This window comes from Delphinus delphis, chromosome 15, assembly GCF_949987515.2.
Source record: "Delphinus delphis chromosome 15, mDelDel1.2, whole genome shotgun sequence".
Classification (NCBI taxonomy): Eukaryota; Metazoa; Chordata; class Mammalia; order Artiodactyla; family Delphinidae; genus Delphinus; species Delphinus delphis.
In genome coordinates, this window is record NC_082697.1 from 23,297,530 (window position 1) to 23,320,221 (window position 22,692).

General features: G+C 46.2%; 1 pseudogene; it reads left to right on the plus strand.

The window, feature by feature from the left end:
- Positions 1 to 22,308, plus strand: part of LOC132438701 (fer-1-like protein 4) — a 48,115-nt pseudogene extending 25,807 nt beyond the window's left edge.
- The last annotated feature ends 384 nt before the right edge of the window (positions 22,309 to 22,692 follow it).

Genomic DNA, 22,692 nt, shown 5'->3' on the forward strand with positions numbered 1-22,692 from the left:
AAGATGATGAAACTGAAAGCACTTTGCTCGCTGAACTTCTAGGGGGTGTTCCTCTCATTTCCCATTTCATAGTGCAAGTTGAGGAAAACACCCTTCTCTCCACTGTGCACCTGAAAAGAATGTGAATGCTTCGTTGTTGGGTGGAATGTTCTATATCAGATACCAGTCAGGTCAAGTTGGGTTGATAGTATTATTCAAGCTTTCCTAAAAAAAGCCTCCTTGGGAATTTTATGCCTAGTTGTTCTATCCATTATTGAGAATATGGTATTGAAGTTTCCAACTTTTGTTGAATTGTTTCTCCCTTTATTTTTTTGTCTTTTATTTTTATTTTTTTTTTGCGGTACGCGGGCCTCTCACTGTTGTGGCCTCTCCCGTTGTGGAGCACAGGCTCAGCGGCCATGGCTCACGGGCCAAGCCGCTCCGCGGCATGTGGGATCTTCCCGGACCGGGGCACGAACCCGTGTCCCCTGCATCAGCAGGCGGACTCTCAACCACTGCGCCACCAGGGAAGCCCTATTTTTTGGTCTTTTTTTACTTGTATTTTCAGTTTTTGTTGTTAGGTGCATATATATTTATAATTGTTATAACTTCCTATGAATCGATCTGTTTATCATTACAAAATGTCCTTGTTTGTCTCTAGTTTGTCTCTCTTTTTTGTCTTAAAGACTATTTGTCTGATAATATAGCTACTCTAGTTCTCTATGGTTAGTATTTGCATGGCATATGTTTCCCCATCCTTTTACCTTCAACCTATATGTATCTCACGAAAGAGCATCTCTTAAACAGCATGTAGTTGCGTCTTTTTTTTTAATCCGTTTGACAATCTCTGTCTTTGAACTGTTTAATACAGTCACATTTGATGTTATTATTGATATGGTTGGATTTACATTTGCCTCTTTGCTATTTGTTTTCTATAAGTCTCATATTTTTCGTTCTTCCTTTACTGCCTTCTTTTGTATTACATAGATATTTGTTAGTATACTGCTTTAATTCCTTAGTTGATATTTACTTAGTAGCTGCTCTAGGGATTACAGTATGCATACTGATTTTTCACAATCTATTTCAGATTAATACTCATTTAGTTCCAGTAAAATAGAAATACTTTTCTCCATTATAACTCCATTCATTCCTCCCCCCTTTTGTGCTGTAACTGTCACATATATGCAAAATAAAGCCAACAATACAGTATTATAACTGTTGTTCCTGCCCCCTGCTTAGGATCCATTGATAGATATAGAATTTCTGGATTAAAGAGCATACGTAGTTTTATGGTTCTAAATCTATATTAGCAAACTGAGCATTGGTCCTTTACATAATGATAATAACAACAACAACCTCATATTTCTGATGGCGCTTTGTAGGTTCCAAAGAATTTTTGTACTGTTATATCATTTGATACAATAGTCTTTCCAGTCCAGGATTGTGTCCCCTTTTTAGCTGGGAAATGGGTTCAGAAAGCAATGACTCACCAGAGATGACTCAGTGAGGCTGTGGGCTTTGAATGCGTATTTAGCTACACTGTTTTCTCATCTATCTCTGCTGCTGCCTCTCCTCCCTCCACAGTCTGCAGAGACACAGGTCCTCTCTCTCTACCCCCAGGACTTGCCAGAGCAGCCTTATCTGCAGCCCCCCTCAGCATCCTGGTGATTGAGCGCTGGGCCTTTGGCCGCACTGTGCTCGTGGGTTCCCACATTGTCCCCCATGTGCTGAGAGTCACACTCTGGAGTCAGGAGGATCCCCCTGAGGGGGAAGGAGAGGAGGAGACAGGGGACCTGGTGCCCAAGGTACCTCAAGGTAGGGGGCTTTCCCCTTAGGGGCCACCAGACAGAAGTCCATCTGGTTCCTGGCTGAGATGGCTCCAGGGGACCCTCCAGTGGAGCACTGAGTCTGGCTTCTACTTACCTGACCTCCTGGTGTCTTTTATCCCCTCTCAGAACAGAGGTCCCGGGATCCCTTCTTGGCTGAAGTGGGGATACTCAGGTGGCTCCTAAAGGTGATGGAGTATGGGGGATGGGTGGAGAAGGGACTGGCGGGGCTTGGGGTGGTGCTAGGTTAGAGGTGCTGAGTTCTTGCTCCCTCAGGCTCCTCTGAAGAAGCTCCCTCTGGGAGGCCTCCTGAATCAAGGCCCAGAGCTGGAGGAGGACATCCCAGATCCTGAAGAGCTCGACTGGTGGTCCAAGTACTATGCATCTCTGCAGGAGCTCCAGGGGCAGGTGGGAGCAGAGCAGGCTTCTGCGGGTTGAGGGGCTGGAGACAGAGGAGGGTAAATGGTAAGAAGAAGGATCTCATCAAACATGGAGCTCTACAGTTTTTCAGAACTCTTTGTTACAGCCATCTTTTCTCATCTTCACAACAATTTGAGAAGCTGGGGATTATTTACTCCATTATCTAGAGCTGTCTTGTCCAACAGAAATATCGTGTGAGCCACATATGTCATTTTAACTTTTGTAGTAGCCACATTAAAAAAAAGTAAAAGGAAACAGATGAAAATGATTTTAATAATATATTTTATTTAACCTAGTATATCTATAGTATCATTTCAAGAAGTAACCATTATAAACAATTAATAGTGAGATTTTTTTAATTAATAGATTTATTTTATTTATTTATTTATGGCTGTGTTGGGTCTTTGTTGCTGTGCGTGGGCTTTCTCTAGTTGTGGTGAGTGGGGGCTATTCTTTGTTGCGGTACGAGGGCTTCTCATTGCGGTGGCTTCTCTTGCTGTGCAGCATAGGCTCTAGAGCGCAGGCTCAGTAGTTGTGGTGCACAGGCTTAGTTGCTCCGCGGCATGTGGGGTCTTCCCGGACCAGGACTCGAACCCGTGTCCCCTGCATTGGCAGGTGAATTCTTAACCACTGTGCCCCCAGGGAAAGCTCAATAATGAGATATTTTATAATCTTATTTTATACTAGTCTTTAAAATCTGGTGTGTAGTTTATGCTTCCAGCACATCTCAGTTTGGACCAGATGCATTTCAAGTGCTCAACAGCCACATGTACCTGGTGGTTACATATCAGGACTATATGATAAACTAAGGCTTTGAAAATGCAAGTGGCTTACCCAGCTGGAACTTGAGCTAAAGTTTTCCAACTCCCTATCCTGGAAAAGGGGTAGATTAAGGAGGTAAAGGGTAGGGAAGAATCTTTGACCTGCGCTTTGATTTCAGACCAACTTTGATGAGGATGAAATGGATGATGTTGGGGATTCAGGTAAGAGATTGGCTTTCTTGTTTTTCCTCTTTGTGTCTCCCTCCCTCCCCCACACCAGTATTTCTAACGGGGCATTTCTGCTGTTCCCAGATGGGGGCAATCTCCTTTCTGTGGATGGGGAAGCCCAAGACCAGGGTAAGGCTGAAGTCAAAGGCTCTGTGTCCCAGAAAAAAGCAATCGCCACTCTGAAGGTGACTGGGTGTTGCAAGAGGGGATTCTGCTCGGATTCTGGACGAGCTGTCACTGAGGCCCTCGCCTTTCAGATTTACAACAGCTCCCTGGAAGAAGAGTTTAACCACTTTGAAGACTGGCTGAATGTGTTTCCCCTGTATCGAGGGCAAGGAGGTCAGGATGGAGATGGAGAGGAAGAAGGGTCTGGAAACCTTGTGGGCAAGTTCAAGGTATGTTTCGGGAAGGAATGGGGGACCAGGGAGCACAAGTGGGGATGCAGGAAGAAGACTGTCTTACCAGTGTTTTTTCTGCTCCATATCCCCCCATCCCACTCAGGGCTCCTACCTCATTTACCCTGAATCAGAGGCAGTGTCCTTCTCTGATCCCCAGATCTCCAGGGGGATCCCACACAGAATCGGCCCATCAAGCTCCTAGTCAGAGTATATGTTGTAAAGGTGAGCAGCCATTGGCCTGGCACGCCTCTAACTCCGGCAAAGGTAATGTACACAAAACCTACAGACTGAAGGGATCAGAGTCCAGCTTTTTCATTTTTCAGATGGGAAATCTTAGGCACAAACTTAAGAGACTTCACAGGGTTACACATCTTGCTCACGGCAGAACCTGAATTTAGAGCTTAGATCCCCTAATTCCTTATTTGTAGTTCTAGTCTCATAGAATGGGGAGTATAATTCCAGGAAGGGCACAACTCTGTAAAGCTTTGTGATGGCCTGTCATCAAATACCTTTGTACAGGTCCTCCCATTGCTGCAGTTTTCATACAGTGCTCAACAGGGCCCTGCAGTTTCCTTAAAGGCATCTCAGGGAGTGAGAGGGGAATGAGTGGGTTGCTACCCCTTCACTCCCGGCACAGAGCAGATGCTGTACTTTTATCTAGTTTAAATATAGGCATTCTGACTAAGACGTAATTTCAAGAAACATTCTGTGGCACTCTTCTACCATAATGTAAGCATCCTAGTGCATACATCAGAGAGTAGACATCATCTGGACCTTCTACTTCTAGCAACATTGCAGACCAGATGGTCTGAAATAAATTCTTGATATAATAGATCTAGAAATGCTAGATAAACAATCTTTTAAACAAATGCTAAGCTCATAAGAAAGGGAATTCCCAATGGGCCAAAATGAGAAAACAGCAGGAATCCCTGAACAAGCCCTGAAGTCAGATTCTCTTGAGAGGATTTGTCCATACCTGGACCCCAAGTCTTAGGTTCTAATATCTAATAGCCTATACAAGGTGGGAGACACAACCAAGACCCTTGCTCAAAGCAGCACCCAGGAAGGGCTCTACTCTCAGTGAAAGGTGGGCAAGAGGAAGCCCACCCACTGGGAAAGAAGCCTGTAAGGTAAATGGTCTATCTCAGCCTCTGTTCCAATTGGGGGAAATAGAAAAAATGTCTTCCCTGAGGATTTACTATTAGAGTTTTGCCCTCACATTGATTTAAGACTTGAATTTTTATTATCTGCTTAGTCCACAAAACTCAAAGTTGAGAGACTGGCTTAAAGTAGTCCCAAATCAGGCTTCACAGACTTCCCTAGATTTAGATAACCAAATTTGGGTTCACAGTCCCAAATTATAAAATATATAAGAAAACAATCTCAGGAAAATTTGTCAGAAAGACACAACACAAAAGAGAATTAGATCTCTAAGGGCTTTGGATGTTAGAATTTTCAAATATTAGAAATATAAAACAGCTTAAAATTACTTCACAGTTTAAAACAGTTTAAAATGATTTCACACGCAGAGAACAAAAGGCTATAAAAATTGGGCAGATTTGAAAATAATAAAATAAAATTTCTAAAGATGGAAGACCATTAAAAATCAAATCTTATTAAATGCCCATACATAGCAGAAGGGTTGAATAAACTGTGCTATGTCCGTACAACAGAGTACTATGCAGCTGTAAAATAAAATGAAGAAGATTTCTGTCAACTGATACGAAGTGTTTTTAGATTCCACATATAAGTGATATCATATGGTATCTGTCTTTCTCTTTCTGACTTATTTCACTTAGTATGATAATCTCTAGGTCCATCCATGTTGCTGCAAATAGCATTATTTCATTTTTTTATGGCTGAGTATTATTCCATTGTATATATGTACCACATCTTCTTTATCCATTCATCTGTCGATGGGCATTTAGGTTGCTTCCATGTCTTGGCTATCATGAGTAGTGCTGCTATGAACATAGGGGTGCATGTATCTTTTTTTGGTTATATTTTATTTATTTATTTACTTGTTATTATTTTTTTGGCTGCACTGTGCGACATGCAGGATCTTATTTCCCTGACCAGGGATCGAACCTGTACCCCCTACAGTGGAAGCGCAGAGTCCTAGCCACCGGACCACCAGGGAATTCCCTGTATCTTTTTTTAAAATTTTTATTTATTTTATTTTTTGCTGCATTGGGTCTTCGTTGCTGCGCGTGGGCTTTCTCTAGTTGTGGCAAGTGGGGGCTACTCTTTGTTGCGGTGCACAGGATTCTCATTGTGGTGGCTTCTCTTGTTGTCGAGCACAGGCTCTAGGTGTACAGGCTCAGTAGTTGTGGCACATGGGCTTAGTTGCTCCACAGCATGTGGGATCTTCCCGGACCAGAGCTTGAACCCGTGTCCCCTGCATTGGCAGGCAGATTCTTAACCACTGTGCCACCAGGGAAGCCCTCCCTGTATGTTTCTGAATTATAGTTTTTTCAGGATATATGCCCAGGAGTGGGATTGCTGGATCATACGGCAACTCTATTTTTAGTGTTTTGAGGAATCTTCATACTGTTAAAAACACCTTTTAGGACTTCCATGGTGGCACAGTGGTTAAGAATCCACCTGCCAATGCAGGGGAGACGGGTTTGAGCCCTGGTCCGGGAAGATCCCACATGCCGCAGAGCAGCTAAGCCTGTGCGCCACAACTACTGAGCTCATATGCCACAGCTACTGAAGCCCACGTGCCTAGAGCCCGTGCTCTGCCACAAGAGAAGCCACCACAATGAGAAGCCCACGCACCACAACGAAGAGTAGCTCCTGCTTGCCGCAACTAGAGAAAGTCCGTGCACAGCAATGAAGACCCAATGCAGCCAAAAATAAAATATAAATAAGTAAATAAATTTTTTTTTTCATTTTAACATCTTTATTGGAGTATAATTGCTTTACAATGGTATGTTAGTTTCAGCTTCACAACAAAATGAATCAGTTATTGTATACATATGTTCCCATATCTCTTCCCGCTTGTGTCTCCCTCCCTTCCACCCTCCCTATCCCAGCCCTCCAGGCGGTCACAAAGCACCGAGCTGATCTCCCTGTGCTATGCGGCTGCTTCCCGCTAGCTATCTACCTTACGTTTGGTAGTGTATATATGTCCATGCCTCTCTCTCGCTTTGTCACAGTTTACCCTTCCCCCTCCCCATATCCTCAAGTCCATTCTCTAGTAAGTCTGTGTCTTTATTCCTGTTTCACCCCTAGGTTCTTCATGACATTTTTTCCCCTTAAATTCCATATATGTGTGTCAGCATACGGTATTTGTCTCTCTCTTTCTGACTTACTTCACTCTGTATGACAGACTCTAGGTCTATCCACCTCATTACAAATAGCTCAATTTCGTTTCTTTTTATGGCTGAGTAATATTCCATTGTATATATGTGCCACATCTTCTTTATCCATTCATCCAATGATGGACACTTAGGTTGTTTCCATCTCTGGGCTATTGTAAATAGAGCTGCAATGAACATTTTGGTACATGATTCTTTTTGAATTATGGTTTTCTCAGGGTATATGCCTAGTAGTGGGATTGCTGGGTCATATGGTAGTTCTATTTGTAGTTTTTTTTAAAATTTTTTTTGCGGTACGCGGGCCTCTCACTGCTGTGGTCTCTCCCGTTGCGGAGCACAGGCTCCGGACGCGCAGGCTGAGCGGCCATGGCTCACGGGCCCAGCCGCTCCGCGGCATGTGGGATCTTCCCAGACCGGGGCACAAACTCGTGTCCCCTGCATCGGCAGTCGGACTCTTAACCACTGCACCACCAGGGAAGCCCTATTTGTAGTTTTTTAATAAACCTCCATACTGTTCTCCACAGTGGCTGTATCTATTTACATTCCCACCAACAGTGTAAGAGGGTTCCCTTTTCTCCACACCCTCTCCAGCATTTATTGTTTCTAGATTTTTTGATGATGGCCATTCTGACTGGTGTGAGATGATATCTCATTGTAGTTTTGATTTGCATTTCTCTAATGATTAGTGATGTTGAGCATTGTTTCATGTGTTTGTTGGCAATCTGTATATCTTCTTTGGAGAAATGTCAATTTAGGTCTTCTGCCCATTTTTGGATTGGGTTGTTTGTTTTTTTGTTATTAAGCTGCATGAGCTACTTATAAATTTTGGAGATTAATCCTTTGTCAGTTGCTTCATTTGCAAATATTTCCTCCCATTCTGAGGGTTGTCTTTTGGTCTTGTTTATGGTTTCCTTTGCTGTGCAAAAGCTTTTAAGTTTCATTAGGTCCCATTTGTTTATTTTTGTTTTTATTTCCATTTCTCTAGGAGGTGGGTCAAAAAGGACCTTGCTGTGATTTATCTCACAGAGTGTCCTGCCTATCTTTTCCTCTAAGAGTTTGATAGTTTCTGGCCTTACATTTAGGTCTTTAATCCATTTTGAGCTTATTTTTGTGTATGGTGTTAGGGAGTGATCTAGTCTCATACTTTTACATGTAGCTGTCCAGTTTTCCCAGCACCACTTATTGAAGAGGCTGTCCTTTCTCCACTGTACATTCCTGCCTCCTTTATCAAAGATAAGGTGACCATATGTGCGTGGATTTATCTCTGGGCTTTCTATCCTGTTCCATTGATCTATATTTCTGTTTTTGTGCCAGTACCATACTGTCTTGATTACTGTAGCTTTGTAGTACAGTCTGAAGTCAGGAAGCCTGATTCCTCCAGCTCTGTTTTTCGTTCTCAAGATTGCTTTGGCTATTTGGGGTCTTTTGTGTTTCCATACAAATTGTGAAATTTTTTCTTCTAGTTCTGTGAAAAATGCCAGTGGTAGTTTGATAGGGATTGCATTGAATCTGTAGACTGCTTTGGGTAGTATAGGCATTTTCACAATGTTGATTCTTCCAATCCAAGAACATGGTATATCTCTCCATCTATTTGTATCATATTTAATTTCTTTCATCAGTGTCTTATAATTTTCTGCATACAGGTCTTTTGTCTCCTTAGGTAGGTTTATTCCTAGATATTTTATTCTGTTGCAATGGTAAATGGGAGTGTTTTCTTTTTTTTTTTTTTTGCGGTACATGGGCCTCTCACTGTTGTGGCCTCTCCTGTTGCAGAGCACATGCTCCGGACGCGCAGGCTCAGCAGCCATGGCTCACGGGCCCAGCCTCTCCGCGGCATGTGGGATCTTCCCGGACCGGGGCACGAACCCGTGTCTCCTGCATCGGCAGGCGGACTGTCAACCACTGCGCCACCAGGGAAGCCCTGGGAGTGTTTTCTTGATTTCACTTTCAGATTTTTCATCCTTAGTGTATAGGAATGCCAAAGATTTCTGTGCATTAATTTTGTATCCTGCTACTTTACCAAATTCATTGATTAGCTCTAGTAGTTTTCTGGTAGCATATTTAGGATTCTCTATGTATAGTATCATGTCATCTGCAAATAGTGACAGCTTTACTTCTTCTTTTCCGATTTGGATTCCTTTTATTTCCTTTTTTTCTCTGATTGCTGTGGCTAAAACTTCCCAAACTATGTTGAATAAGAGTGGTGAGAGTGGGCAACCTTGTCTTGTTCCTGATCTTAGAGGAAATGCTTTCAGTTTTTCACCATTGAGGACAATGTTGGCTGTGGGTTTGTCATATATGGCCTTTATTATGTTGAGGAAAGTTCCCTCTATGCCTACTTTCTGCAGGGTTTTTATCATAAATTGGTGTTGAATTTTGTCAAAAGCTTTCTCTGCATCTCTTGAGATGATCATATGGTTTTTCTCCTTCTTTGTTAACATGGTGTATCACATTGATTGATTTGCGTATATTGAAGAATCCTTGCATTCCTGGAATAAACCCCACTTGATCATGGTGTATGATCCGTTTAATGTGCTGTTGGATTCTGTTTGCTAGTAATTTGTTGAGGATTTTTGCATCTATGTTCATCAGTGATATTGGCCTGTAGTTTTCTTTCTTTGTGACATCCTTGTCTGGTTTTGGTATCAGGGTGATGGTGGCCTCGTAGAATGAGTTGGGGAGTGTTCCTCCCTCTGCTATATTTTGGAAGAGTTTGAGAAGGATAGGTGTTAGCTCTTCTCTAAATGTTTGATAGAATTCGCCTGTGAAGCCATCTGGTCCTGGGCTTTTGTTTGTTAGAAGATTTTTAATCGCAGTTTCAATTTCAGTGCTTGTGATTGGTCTGTTCATATTTTCTATTTCTTCCTGATTCAGTCTTGGCAGGTTGTGCCTTTCTAAGAATTTGTCCATTTCTTCCAGGTTGTCCATTTTATTGGCGTAGAGTTGCTTGTAGTAATCTCTCATGATCTTTTGTATTTCTGCAGTGTCAGTTGTTACTTCTCCTTTTTCATTTCTAATTCTATTGATTTCAGTCTTCTCCCTTTTTTTCTTGATGAGTCTGGCTAATGGTTTATCAATTTTGTTTATCTTCTCAAAGAACCAGCTTTTAGTTTTATTGATCTTTGCTATCGTTTCCTTCATTTATTTTTCATTTATTTCTGATCTCATTTTTATGATTTCTCTCCTTCTGCTAAGTTTGGGGGTTTTTTGTTCTTCTTTCTCTAATTGCTTTAGGTGCAAGGTTAGGTTGTTTATTCGAGATGTTTCCTGTTTCTTAAGGTAGGATTGTATTGCTATAAACTTCCCTCTTAGAACTGCTTTTGCTGCATCCCATAGATTTTGAGTCGTCGTGTCTCCACTGTCATTTGTTTCTAGGTATTTTTTGATTTCCTCTTTGATTTCTTCAGTGATCACTTCGTTATTAAGTAGTGTATTGTTTAGCCTCCACGTGTTTGTATTTTTTACAGATCTTTTCCTGTGATTGATATCTATTCTCATAGCATTGTGGTCGGAAAAGATACTTGATACAATTTCAATTTTCTTAAATTTACCAAGGCTTGATTTGTGACCCAAGATATGATCTATCCTGGAGAATGTTCCATGAGTACTAGAGAAAAATGTGTATTCTGTTGTTTTTGGATGAAATGTCCTATAAATATCATTTAAGTCCATCTTGTATAATGTATCATTTAAAGCTTGTGTTTCCTTATTTATTTTCATTTTGGATGATCTGTCCATTGGTGAAAGCGGGGTGTTAAAGTCCCCTACTATGAATGTGTTACTGTTGATTTCCCCTTTTATGGCTGTTAGTATTTGCGTTATGTATTGAGGTGCTCCTATGTTGGGTGCATAAATATTTACAACTGTTATATCTTCTTGGATCAATCCCTTGATCATTATGTAGTGTCCTTCTTTGTCTCTTCTAATAGTCTTTATTTTAAAGACTATTTTGTCTGATATGAGAATTGCTACTCCAGCTTTCTTTTGGTTTCCATTTGCATGAAATATCTTTTTCCATCCCCTTACTTTCAGTCTGTATGTGTCTCTAGGTCTGGAGTGGGTCTCTTGTAGACAGCAAATATATGCGTCTTGTTTTTGTATCCATTCAGTCAATCTGTGTCTTTTGGTGGGAGCATTTAGTCCATTTACGTTTAAGGTAATTATTGATATGTATGTTCCTATTCCTATTTTCTTAATGTTTTGGGTTCGTTATTGTAGGTCTTTTCCTTCTCTTGTGTTTCTTGCCTAGAGAAGTTCCTTTAGCAATTGTTGTATAGCTGGTTTGGTGGTGCTGAACTCTCTCAGCTTTTGCTTGTCTGTAAAGGTTTTAATTTCTCCATCAAATCTGAATGAGATCCTTGCTGGGTAGAGTAATCTTGGTTGCAGGTTTTTCTCCTTCATCACTTACAATATGTCCTGCCACTCCCTTCTGGCTTGCAGAGTTTCTGCTGAAAGATCAGCTGTTAACCTTATGGGGATTCCCTTGTGTGTTATTTGTTGTTTTTCCCTTGCTGCTTTTAATATGTTTTCTTTGTGTTTAATTTTTGACAGTTTGATTAATATGTGTCTTGGCGTATTTCTCCTTGGATTTATCCTGTATGGGACTCTCTGTGCTTCCTGGACTTGATTAACTATTTCCTTTCCCATATTAGGGAAGTTTTCAACTATAATCTCTTCAATATTTTCTCAGTCCCTTTCTTTTTCTCTTCTTCTGGAACCCCTATAATTCGAATATTGGTGTGTTTAATGTTGTCCCAGAGGTCTCTGAGACTGTTCTCAGTTCTTTTCATTCTTTATTCTGCTCTGAATTAGTTATTTCCACTATTTTATCTTCCAGGTCACTTATCCGTTCTTCTGCCTCAGTTATTCTATTGATCCCATCTAGAGTATTTTTCATTTCATTTATTGTGTTGTTCATCATTGTTTGTTTCATCTTTAGTTCTTCTAGGTCCTTGTTAAATGTTTCTTGCATTTTGTCTATTCTATTTCCAAGATTTTGGATCATCTTTACTATCATTATTCTGAATTCTTTTTCAGGTAGACTGCCTATTTCCTCTTCATTTGTTAGGTCTGGTGGGTTTTTATCTTGCTCCTTCATCTGCTGTGTGTTTTTCTGTCTTTTCATTTTGCTTATCTTACTGTGTTTGGGGTCTCCTTTTTGCAGGCTGCAGGTTCGTAGTTCCTGTTGTTTTTGGTGTCTGTCCCCAGTGGCTAAGGTTGGTTCAGTGGGTTGTGTAGGCTTCCTGGTGGAGGGGACTAGTGCCTGTGTTCTGGTGGATGAGGCTGGATCTTGTCTTTCTGGTGGGCAGGTCCACGTCTGGTGGTGTGTTTTGGGGTGTCTGTCAACTTATTATGATTTTGGGCAGCCTCTCTGCTAATGGGTGGTGTTGTGTTCCTGTCTTGCTAGTTGTTTGGCATAGGATGTCCAGCACTGAAGCTTGCTGGTCGTTGAGTGAAGCTAGGTGTTGGTGTTGAGATGGAGATCTCTGGGAGATTTTCGCCGTTTGATATTATGTGCAGCTGGAAGGTCTCTTGTGGACCAGTGTCCTGAAGTTGGCTCTCCCACCTCAGAGGCACAGCACTAACTCCTGGCTGCAGCACCAAGAGCCTTTCATCCACACAGCTCAGAAGAAAAGGGAGAAAAAGTAGAAAGAAAGAATTAGTAGAAGTAGAAAGAAAGAAAGAAAGGAGGGAGGGAGGGAGGGAGGGAGGGAGGGAGCAAGGAAGGAAGGAGGGAAGGAAGGAAAAAAAGAAAGAAAGAAGATAAAGTAAAATAAAATAAAGTAAGATAAATATAATAAAGTTATTAAAATAAAAAATTATTATTAAGAGGAAAAAAAAAACAAAAAACAAAAATACGGATGGATAGAACCCTGGAACAAATGGTGGAAGCAAAGCTATACAGACAAAATCTCACACAGAAGCATACACATACACACAAAAAAAGGAAAAGAGGAAAGAATAATAAATCTTGCTCTCAAAGTCCACCTCCTTAATTTGGGATGATTCGTTGTCTATTCACGTATTCCACAGATGCAGGGTACATCAGGTTGATTGTGGAGCTTTAATCCGCTGCTTCTGCGGCTGCTGGGAGAGATTTCCCTTTCTCTTCTTTGTTCTCACAGCTCCCAGGGGCTCAGCTTTGGATTTGGCCCCGCCTGTGAGTGTAGGTCGCCGGAGTGCGTCTGTTCTTTGCTCAGACAGGACGTGGTTAAAGGAGCCGCTGATTCGGAGGCTCTGGCTCACTCAGGTCGGGGGTAGGGAGGGTCCTGCAGCGGCAGAGGCCAGCGTGACGTTGCACCAGCCTGAGGCGTGCCGTGCGTTCTCCCGGGGGAGTTGTCCCTGGATCCCGTGACCCTGGCAGTGGCGGGCTGCACAGGCTCCCCGGAAGGGGTGTGTGGATAGTGACCTGTGTTTGCACACAGGCTTCTTGGTGGCGGCAGCAGCAGCCTTAGCGTCTCATGCCCGTCTCTGGGGTCTGCGCTTTTAGCCACGGCTCGCGCCCGTCTCTGGAGCTCCTTTAAGCGGCGCTCTTAATCCCCTCTCCTCGCGCACCAGGAAATAAAGAGGGAAGAAAAAGTCTCTTGCCTCTTCTGCAGGTCCAGACTTTTCCCCGGACTCCCTTCCGGCCAGCCGTGGCGCACTAACGCCCTGCAGGCTGTGTTCACGCCGCCAACCCCAGTCCTCTCCCTGCGCTCCGACCGAAGCCCCGCCCGCTCCGGCGGGGGAGCAGACAAGCCTCTCGGGCTGGTGAGTGCCGGTCGGCCCTGATCCTCTGCGCTGGAATCTCTCCGCTTTGCCCTCCGCACCCCTGTTGCTGTGCTCTACTCCACGGCTCCGAAGCTCCCCCTCTCCGCCACCCGCAGTTTCCGCCCGCGAAGGGGCTTCCTAGTGTGTGGACACTTTTCCTCCTTCACAGCTCCCTCCCGCTGGTGCAGGACCCGTCCCTATCCTTTTGTCTCTGTTTTTTTTTTTTCTTTTGCCCTAACCAGGTACGTGGGGGGTTTCTTGCCTTTTGGGAGGTCTGAGGTCTTCTGCCAGCGTTCAGTAGGTGTTCTGTAGGAGTTGTTCCACGTGTAGATGTATTTCTGGTGTATCTATGGGGAGGAATGTGATCTCCGCGTCTTACTCTTCCGCCATCTTCCCGGAAGTAAATAAATTTATTTTTAAAAAACCTTTTAAATGCAATGCTGAGCTTCCAAGAAAGTAAGAGATTTTAGAGTGGAAAAAAAAAAAAAAACAGAATAAAAGCAGGAACTGCTTTAAAACGTACCCAGGATTTTGTTCTTATCCATGTTTGGTGAAGCCAACAGATCAGGAGATGGTTGCCATTGAAAAGATAGTCTGTTGTTTCAGTTTTCTGTGTGTGTGGGGGGTGGTGGTGCATGCTGTACCCTGCAGGGCCACACGGGGAAGCATGAGGGCCAGTTCAGAGGCAGAAGGAGGAAGGGAAGTGTGAGGGCCAGAGCCTTTATTGTGGTTTCTGCAGTAAAGGCAGGACAAGGCAGTGTAAGCAGGCTTAGGATTGGCTAGTTTGAATAATTCCTGTGGGCTCTGGGGTACGGGGGCTGTCTCACTGTCTCTTGTTGTCTGGAACCTGGCCCTGAGGATGATTAGGGCAGAGGAATATTACTTCCTGGAGTATAAGAGCCAGATAGAGGAGGTGGTTGGACATTGAATGGGCTCTAGATTGGTTGGTTTGTATATGAAAGGTGCTCTGGCAGGTGTGTTGTTTGCTAACTCTAGGAATTAGTATCCCTGACAGGTGCAGTTTCTCCCGGGCCAGTATGGCTCCAGATACCACAGCATCAAGATTACAGAAAACAAGAAAATATAGTTAATAACAGGGACCTAGGGAAAAGGAATGCTAAAGCTGGCTTTCACCCCACACTTACTGCTGACCTGGGAAACCTCATCTTCCTCGTGGATGGTTGACAGGCAGTGAGGACAGAAGATGAAGTCCTGGGGCTACCTAGGGGAGGAGTTTGACTGAACGGCCTTATATAAAGTGGAGCCCCCAAAATTACACCCTCTGCATAAGGATGAACAAAAATAGGAACTTGAAAGGCAGAAGGAGACACCAAGGAAACTTGCCTGTCTTAAACTTGGCATTGGTTAGAGGGGAAAAAGTTTCCCCTAGCATCCATGACCACAAGCTGGCACTAATACAGTTCAGGGCCTGAGTTCCCACCATCTGTGTGATCCCCAAAACCTCAAGTGGAGGATTTATTTTAAAGTGGCTGCAGGCTGGTAGTTTGCCTAGGAAACTGGCAGGAGTGAAAACAAGCTCTCTCTGGCAGAGAACACCCACAACAGCCCCTCAGCATGAGTTAAACGAAACATGAATCATGATTAAAAAGTACTGAAATATAAAGAAAAAAGCCACCATGGGAGGGTGGGAGGGAGACGCAAGAGGGAGGAGATAGGGGGATATATGTATATGTATAGCTGATTCACTTTGTTATAAACCAGAAATGAACACACCACTGTAAAGCAATTATACACCAATAAAGATGTTTAAAAAAAAAAAGTCACCATGAGTAAGAATTAGCAAAAATAACAACACATTCCAGACCCCCAAGGTCATTGATATTGGAATGACTAGATAGAGAATGTAAAATAAGTATATATGAAACGTTTAAAGAAATAAAAGAATGAATTTAAAATGAGCAAGGAACAAGAGACTACTAAAAATAAACAGCAAGTTGAAAGGCCCAGTTAGAATGTTTAGAAATTAAAAGTGTAATGTTTTTAAATTTAAAACTCAATAATGGAGCAAAAAATTTGAACAGTCACTTCACAAAAGCAAATATATATATAAGGCCAATAAGCACATGCAAAGATGCTCAACGTGCTTCATCAGCAGGGAAATGCAAATTAAAACCACAATGAGCTACAATTTCACAAGCGCTAGATTGACGAAAATAAAAAGACTGACGATACCAGGTGTGAAAGATGTGGGGCAACTGGAACTCTCATACATGGCAGGTAGGAGTGTAAAAAGACTAAAAATATATTGCTGTGTATAAATTATACTTCAGTAATTTATGCATAAGTTATGAATTTACTTAATTACACAGTTATCAAAAACAGAAAAAGTAAGTTTTCTAAATATAGTTTAAACCATGCAATATAGTGCTATATATTGCTTGGGGACGTATGTATATGTAGTAAAAGTATTTTTCCTTTTTTTTTTCTGTGAGTGAGAAACCCCAAATAAAGGGTCTGGCTACTTCAGGGATGAAAAAGGAATTAAGTCAGGTCAGGGGGACTCAGGAGACTCAGGGGACATTTGTCGGTAGTGTTTAATTTATGAAACAGGGCACACACATGCTCATTGTATTATTTTTTAATACAATTAAAAAATTGTAATTATTTTTATTTAGTTAAAATATTCTTAATTTAAAAAGTAAAAAAAGGAATAAAATGTAAAATATGCTCATTGTAAAAAAATGAAGGTCAAGCAATATGGAAAGTTACAAATTGAATAGTAAGATGTATAAGGGTATACATCTTTCCACATATTTTCTGCTTCATTATATCTTTTGTTATACTTGTATGTCTTAAGTATTTCAGTAATTAATTTGAAAGTAAATAAAAGTCATCTTGTGCAACCTCTCAGCTAACTCCTTGAGGTGGAAGATCTCTCCCTGGTAACTTCCTGTTTACACTCAATCGGAGATTAGGTCCGGCAAGAGCCACCTCGGGTTATGACAATGACATTTCTTTCATTTCCACCCCATACTGTCTCCCTAGGCTACCAACCTGGCTCCTGCGGACGCCAACGGCAAAGCAGACCCCTATGTGGTGGTGAGCGCTGGCTGGGAGCGGCTGGACACCAAGGAGCGCTACATCCTCAAGTAGCTGAATCCCATCTTTGGAGAGTGAGGCTGGGCCCTGGGCTTGGGAATGGAGAGCAACTTTGCCATCCCGCCCTGTGGCTCTCACTCAGGCAGCTGATGTGGTGTGGGGGGGAATGGACAGAAGCTGTTGAGTCCCCTCACACCCCTACCCCTCACAAGACCACCTCCTAGGGTGTGGAGGTGTTCTCATCACGCTCTCTCCTGGCCAGGGCCCTAGAGCTCAGCATCTCTCTCCCTGCTGAGCCAGAGTTGACCGTGGCTGTGTTTGATCATGACCTCGTGGGTTCTGATGACCTCATCAGAGAGACCCACATTGATCTGGAAAACCGATTCTATAGCCACCACAGGGCGAACTGTGGGCTGGCATCCCAGTATGACGTCCCAGTATGACGTGTGAGTCCAACAGGGCCCTCAGGAGCCATTCTAAGTCTGACCAAAGACATTCAAGTTCGCATCCCACCTGTCTGTCCAGATCCTTTGATTTCATAGAAGGGGACTCCCCTGCGACCAAGACATAATAGCTTAATGGTCAAGAAATGGGCTTGGGAGTTGGGATCCTGTAACTAATAAGTCACTTGGCTTTCCTGAGCTTCAGTTTCCTCATCTGAAAGACGGGTAATATCAGTATCTCCTTCACAGGAGCACCTGCCATGCATATTTGATTTTCACCGTTACCGTAAGCGAGGGCTTACGGCCAACCTGTCCCGCAGAGGAGTTACAAACCTGGATCCCAAGTCCTCAAGGGCACCCATCCCTGCCCCTGTGCCCAAGTACGTTCATATCCTGGATCCAACTGAGGCACATTCCTTTTCTGCCGCAGGGATGGCTACAGTGCCTGGCGTGACGCATTTCGGCCTTCGCAGATCCTGGCGGTGCTGTGCCTACCCTGTGGCCTCCCCCCACCTGAATACCGAGCCGGGGCTGTCAAGGTGGGCAGCAAACTCTGACACCGCCAGAGACCCTGCCCCCAGGTACCAGCCCCTCTCCGCTGCACAGTCCAGAGGGAGCAAGATGGAAGAACAAGGTACAGGGGGGCCCTGGTGCCCAGCCTAGTGTGCCCCACAAAGAGCCCGCCTCCCTCTGCAAGCAGAGGAGCAGAGTTTTGGCTGAGTAAGGATGATAGTGGAGAGAAAGTGGTCTTTGTTGGTGAGTGTGAGATCTCCAGGGAGCCCTAGCGAACCCCTCGGAGCCGTAGCTAACTGGGGACACAGGGGTCCCATACAACATAAAATACGGATGCAGAATTTAGCTCATGCTTCATATATGGCCAGTGGTCTGTTCTCTAAGCAAGGTCTGCACAGAGGCCACAAAGCCTCCAACCCCACTGTCCCCCTGACTGCTGGCTTTTCACTGGCAAAAGTTGTTAGAGCTTTCTGTGCATTGTGGACTTGCCCTCCCAGCCCGTGGGTTTGTCCGATGCAGCAGCTGCCTCCGCCTAGAGTGTCTATTGAGTGCAGGGGGAGGAAGGGAGGAGAGTTGGGAACTGTGCGGAACCCAAGCTCACACACCTCTTGTTGTAGGTAGTGGGGACTCCGAGGTGGCAAGTGAGGTCCGTGAGGAGCCCCAGGCATTGCTGGTGCTGCGGCGCTGGCAGGAGACGCCTGGGCTTGGGATCCAGCTGGTACCTGAGCACGTAGAAACACGGCCCCTCTACCATCGCCGCAGCCCAGGCCTGCTGCAGTTGAAGGAGGGCTCAGCACCCAACCCCGGAACCCCAGGACTCCCACCTGGTCCTGGACCTGGGCCCCCAGGACGCCCTTTCTCCAAGACCTCCACCTGGGCACTGCCACTTTGGACTTCGGCTCCTGATCCTGGTGCCCAGCATCCCCACTCCAGTCTTGGACTTCCATCCTGGACCCCATACCTACACCCTGGACTCTGGTTCTGAAGGATCCCCACCCGTGGGCCACCAAGGCTCAGACCTGGCACTCCCAACCTGACCTCTACCCCAGATTCCTAGGATCTGGACCTGGGAGCAGTAGATCTTACTTTTGATCTCAGCCTTCCACTTCTGGGGCCTCATCTCTGAACCCTCAGGCTAACGTCAACCCTGGAATTCCCAGTTCAGACTCCACCTTCATCCTCATACCCCAGGATCTGCCCTCTTGACCCCAGCTCTTCTCTCCACCTGGGGTAAGGCACAACCTCTGGCCACAGGGCCGTTAGGGGGGTGGGACCCAGCAAGACCCTTTAGCCTCTTCCTGTGCCCCCAGGGATCCCTTCATGTGTGGATTGACATCTTCCCCGGAGATGTGCCTGCCCCACCTCCAGTTGACGTCAAGCGTCGGCAGCCAATCAGGTAAGAGAGTCCTGGTCTATCCTCCCATGGGGTGGGCACATCTTGGACAGCCCACATCTTGGACAAGGGCTCTCTGAAAACCTGTGCAAGGGCCCCTGTGAAGCAGGCAGAGCTGATCCAGGCTTCAGATAGGTGAGCCATTAAATTCCCTTTTTTTTTTTCATAAGCCATTGTGAATTGGGTGTCTGTTACTTGCAACTAAAACAGTCCAAATACCAGTTAACCCCCTTTTGACCTGAGCTACTCTGAGTGGAGGGTGTGTGCACTTCAGATGTCAGCAATCTGTCACTTTCTACCTCTGGGCTCTGCTTTCCTTGGTGTCACTCTCATGGAGACTTATGCAGTCTGGGGTCCAAGTGGCTTTTAACAGTGGAGGCTTACATCTTACCAACCGGACCACTTGAGCAGGAAAAAAAAACACGTCTTTCCCAGTTAGAGCAAAAGTCTCGAGCTGACTCTCATTGGACCAGCTTGGGTCAAATGCTGATTCCTGAACCAACCTTTGTGATCAGGGAGCTGTAATGCATTGACTGGCCAGTCCTGGGTGATGTCGTAGGTGATATACCAACCTCTGGAGCCAGAGAGGGGTTGGTCCGCCCCGCCAGGATAACACAGACTGACAGTAGTGGGGGTGGAGTGGGAGTCACCAACAGAAAATCAGAGTGCTGTCAACAAGAGAGGGGAAATTGATACGGGGCAAAAGAAAACAATAGATATCCAGGAAACCTCATGACAGACAAGGACAGGGCTATTTGGGGTAGGATCAAGAATGTCACAGCCCTTCCTTCTGTCCCCCAGGGGCTGCGTGCTGTCATCCCCACTTGGTGTCTCTCTGCAGACTGTCTCTCTCTGCTTGCACAGCACTTTGGCTTGTGGTGGCTCCAGCTCTGCATCTGATGCTTTTTGAGTCAAACTTTCAGGGTCTTGATTCCAAATTTATGGGCGGGAGAAGCCCATTGGCCCAGCTTGGGTCAGCAGACCATTCCTGGTGCCATCCGGGGGGGTGGGGGTGGTCGGTGATACCTGGGGCTGTCCCTTCAAGGGACCACAGACATCCTGATCACCCGGCTGGGCACACATCAGGTGCTCAATGCATGTCAGTGGCCCTGGCCCACGTCCTTCCTGCAGCCCCTCCCAGGACCCCTCTCGAGAGTCTGAAAACCCTCCCCCAATACATCCCTCAGCTATGAGCTCAGAGTCATCATCTGGAACACGGAGGATGTAGTTCTGGATGATGCAAACCCACTCACTGGAGAGATGTCGAGTGACATCTACGTGAAAAGGTAGGCCTACAGGCCGAGCGGGCACATGGCTGTGCACTGAGGTGAGATTTCAAACAGGGGCTTGGGCCCTGGGCTGAGCCAGAGCTCTGTCCCCTAAGCCCTCGATGGCACCCGGAGCTGGGTGGAGGGACCAGTCTGGTGGTGAGTGGAGGGGCAGGCTAGGTGAGGAGCCGGTTTCTGGGCTCCATCCAGCACGGATGCCCATCCCCTCCGCCTGCACCTTTCCCCTGGCTCCAGCTGGGCAAAGGGGCTGGAGCAAGACAAGCAGGAGACAGACGTTCACTTCAACTCTCTGACAGGGGAGGGAACTTCAAGGGCGCTTCGTGTTCCGCTTTGACTACCTGCCCACAGAGTGAGAGGTGAGCGTCCGTTGCTGGCCTGGGCCCTTCACCCTGGAGGAAGCTGAGTTCCGGCAGCCATCTGTGCTGGTCCTGCAGGTCTGGGACTATGACTGCATCTCTGCCAGCGAACGACTTCCTTGCTACTGCTTAGCTGCCCTCCTACCTCAACCCCTGGCCCCGATTTCTGCCCTCATTGCCCTGTCCCCTCTCTCCTGGGTTCCCTACTCTAACCCAATCCTCAATCCTGGATTTCAGACTCTAGGTCTGCTTTCTGGCCTAATTACTGAACTTATTCAGCTCTGAGCACCATAACCTCCATTTCCACCCAAATCTCCCACTCAATCCTCTAATTTGACCTGAGCTCGGGTTACACTGGACTCGACTCCATGGCCTTTAGTCCCTGCTTTGGCGGTCTGGTCCCATCCTTGGGCCCTGTATCATCAGGGTCTGACAACCTGCTGACATTTGGGCTGTGGTGTGTGGTCCATAGCTGTGGCCTGACTGCCACATTCTAACTTTGGATGCCCCGATTTACAATCCCGCTGTGCTGCCCCTCCCCCAAGATGCTCTCAGCCATCTTGTCACTTTCTACCTCTGGGCTCGGCTTTCCTTGGTGTCACTCTCAGGGAGGGGAGGTTGGTTCAGATAGACCTTGAGCTCCTGCCTAACCCAGAGAGCTCTGGACCTGCAGGATCCTTGGAGCTGCAGCTACTGGACATGGTGCGAGGGGCCTGGGGCCCCGAGCTCTGCTCCGTGTGGCTGGTCCGGGACGGGGCCGGGCCAAGGCGTAATATGTTTCGCTGCCGCCGCTTGCGAGGCTGGTGGCCTGTAGTGAAGCTGCGGGTGCCGGAGGCTCAGGCTGGCAAGAAGAGGAAGAAGAGGAAGAAGGGCCGGCCAGAAGACTTAAGAGTTCTTGGACTCAGGAGGCAACGTCTACATCCTCACGGTGGGTGCGGCCAGGGCAGGAACCAGGCCAGGCAGGGGCCAGGCCTGAGCCGGCCTAAGAACTTGGCTTCCGTCGCCCCTTTTCCAGGGGAAGGTGGAAGCCGAGTTTGAGCTGCTGACTGTGGAGGAGGCTGAGAAATGTCCAGTGGGAAAGAGGCGCAAGGAGCCAGAGCCCTCGGAGAAGCCCAAGGGTGCGGGCGGTGCGGTGCAGGAGGCGGGGCCAGAGCCTGGGGGAGGGAGGAGGGGGCAGCCGGGGGGCTTCCTCATCATTCCGACACCACCTGCTTCCCCGCAGCTGCCCCGAAACCTCCTTCAACTGGTTTGTGAACCCCCTGAAGACCTCCGTCTTCTTCGTCTGGCGCCGGTGCTGGCGCATCCTGCTGCTGCTGGCGGCGCTGATCACTGTCTTCCTTCTCCTCGTCTCCTACACCAGGCCTGGCCTGATCAACCAGGTCACCGTCCGCCCCCTCCACCGCCCCTGACTGACCTTGGACACTCATCCCGTAATGCCAGCTCCTCAACTCCTGCCCCTGGTGTCCTTCCCACCAACAGGAACATCATGGCGTTCCCTGCTTTCTCTGTGTAAACCTTACGAGGTATCCACCCTGTCCCCTGAACACATGCTGCATATAATAAATGACACTAGGGGCAGAGAACAGATGTGTTCTTGGGTGGCCTCGGGCGCATGAATGCACAGGATGGGAGGCTGCCCACGTGGCCCTGCTGCCGGGAAGGACAGGGCCCCGCGGCGGGTCACAGCCGAGGAGCCCTGGCCACCGAGGTGTCAGGCCCTCGAGCAGCCCACCTGCTGCGCCTGCTCATGCCAGTGGCTGGGTCCCTCTCACCCCATCTGCCGTGGCTTCTGCTGCTCCATTGCAGCTAAGCCCTTTATGTGCTCCGTGAACCTGTACCGACCCTGAGAGAAGGCAGATCACTTAGGACACTTGACTGCAAGTGACAGAAATCCTAACCCAAGCTGGCTTAAGCAAAAAGGGAATTTATTGGCTTACACAGCTGTAATTCCCT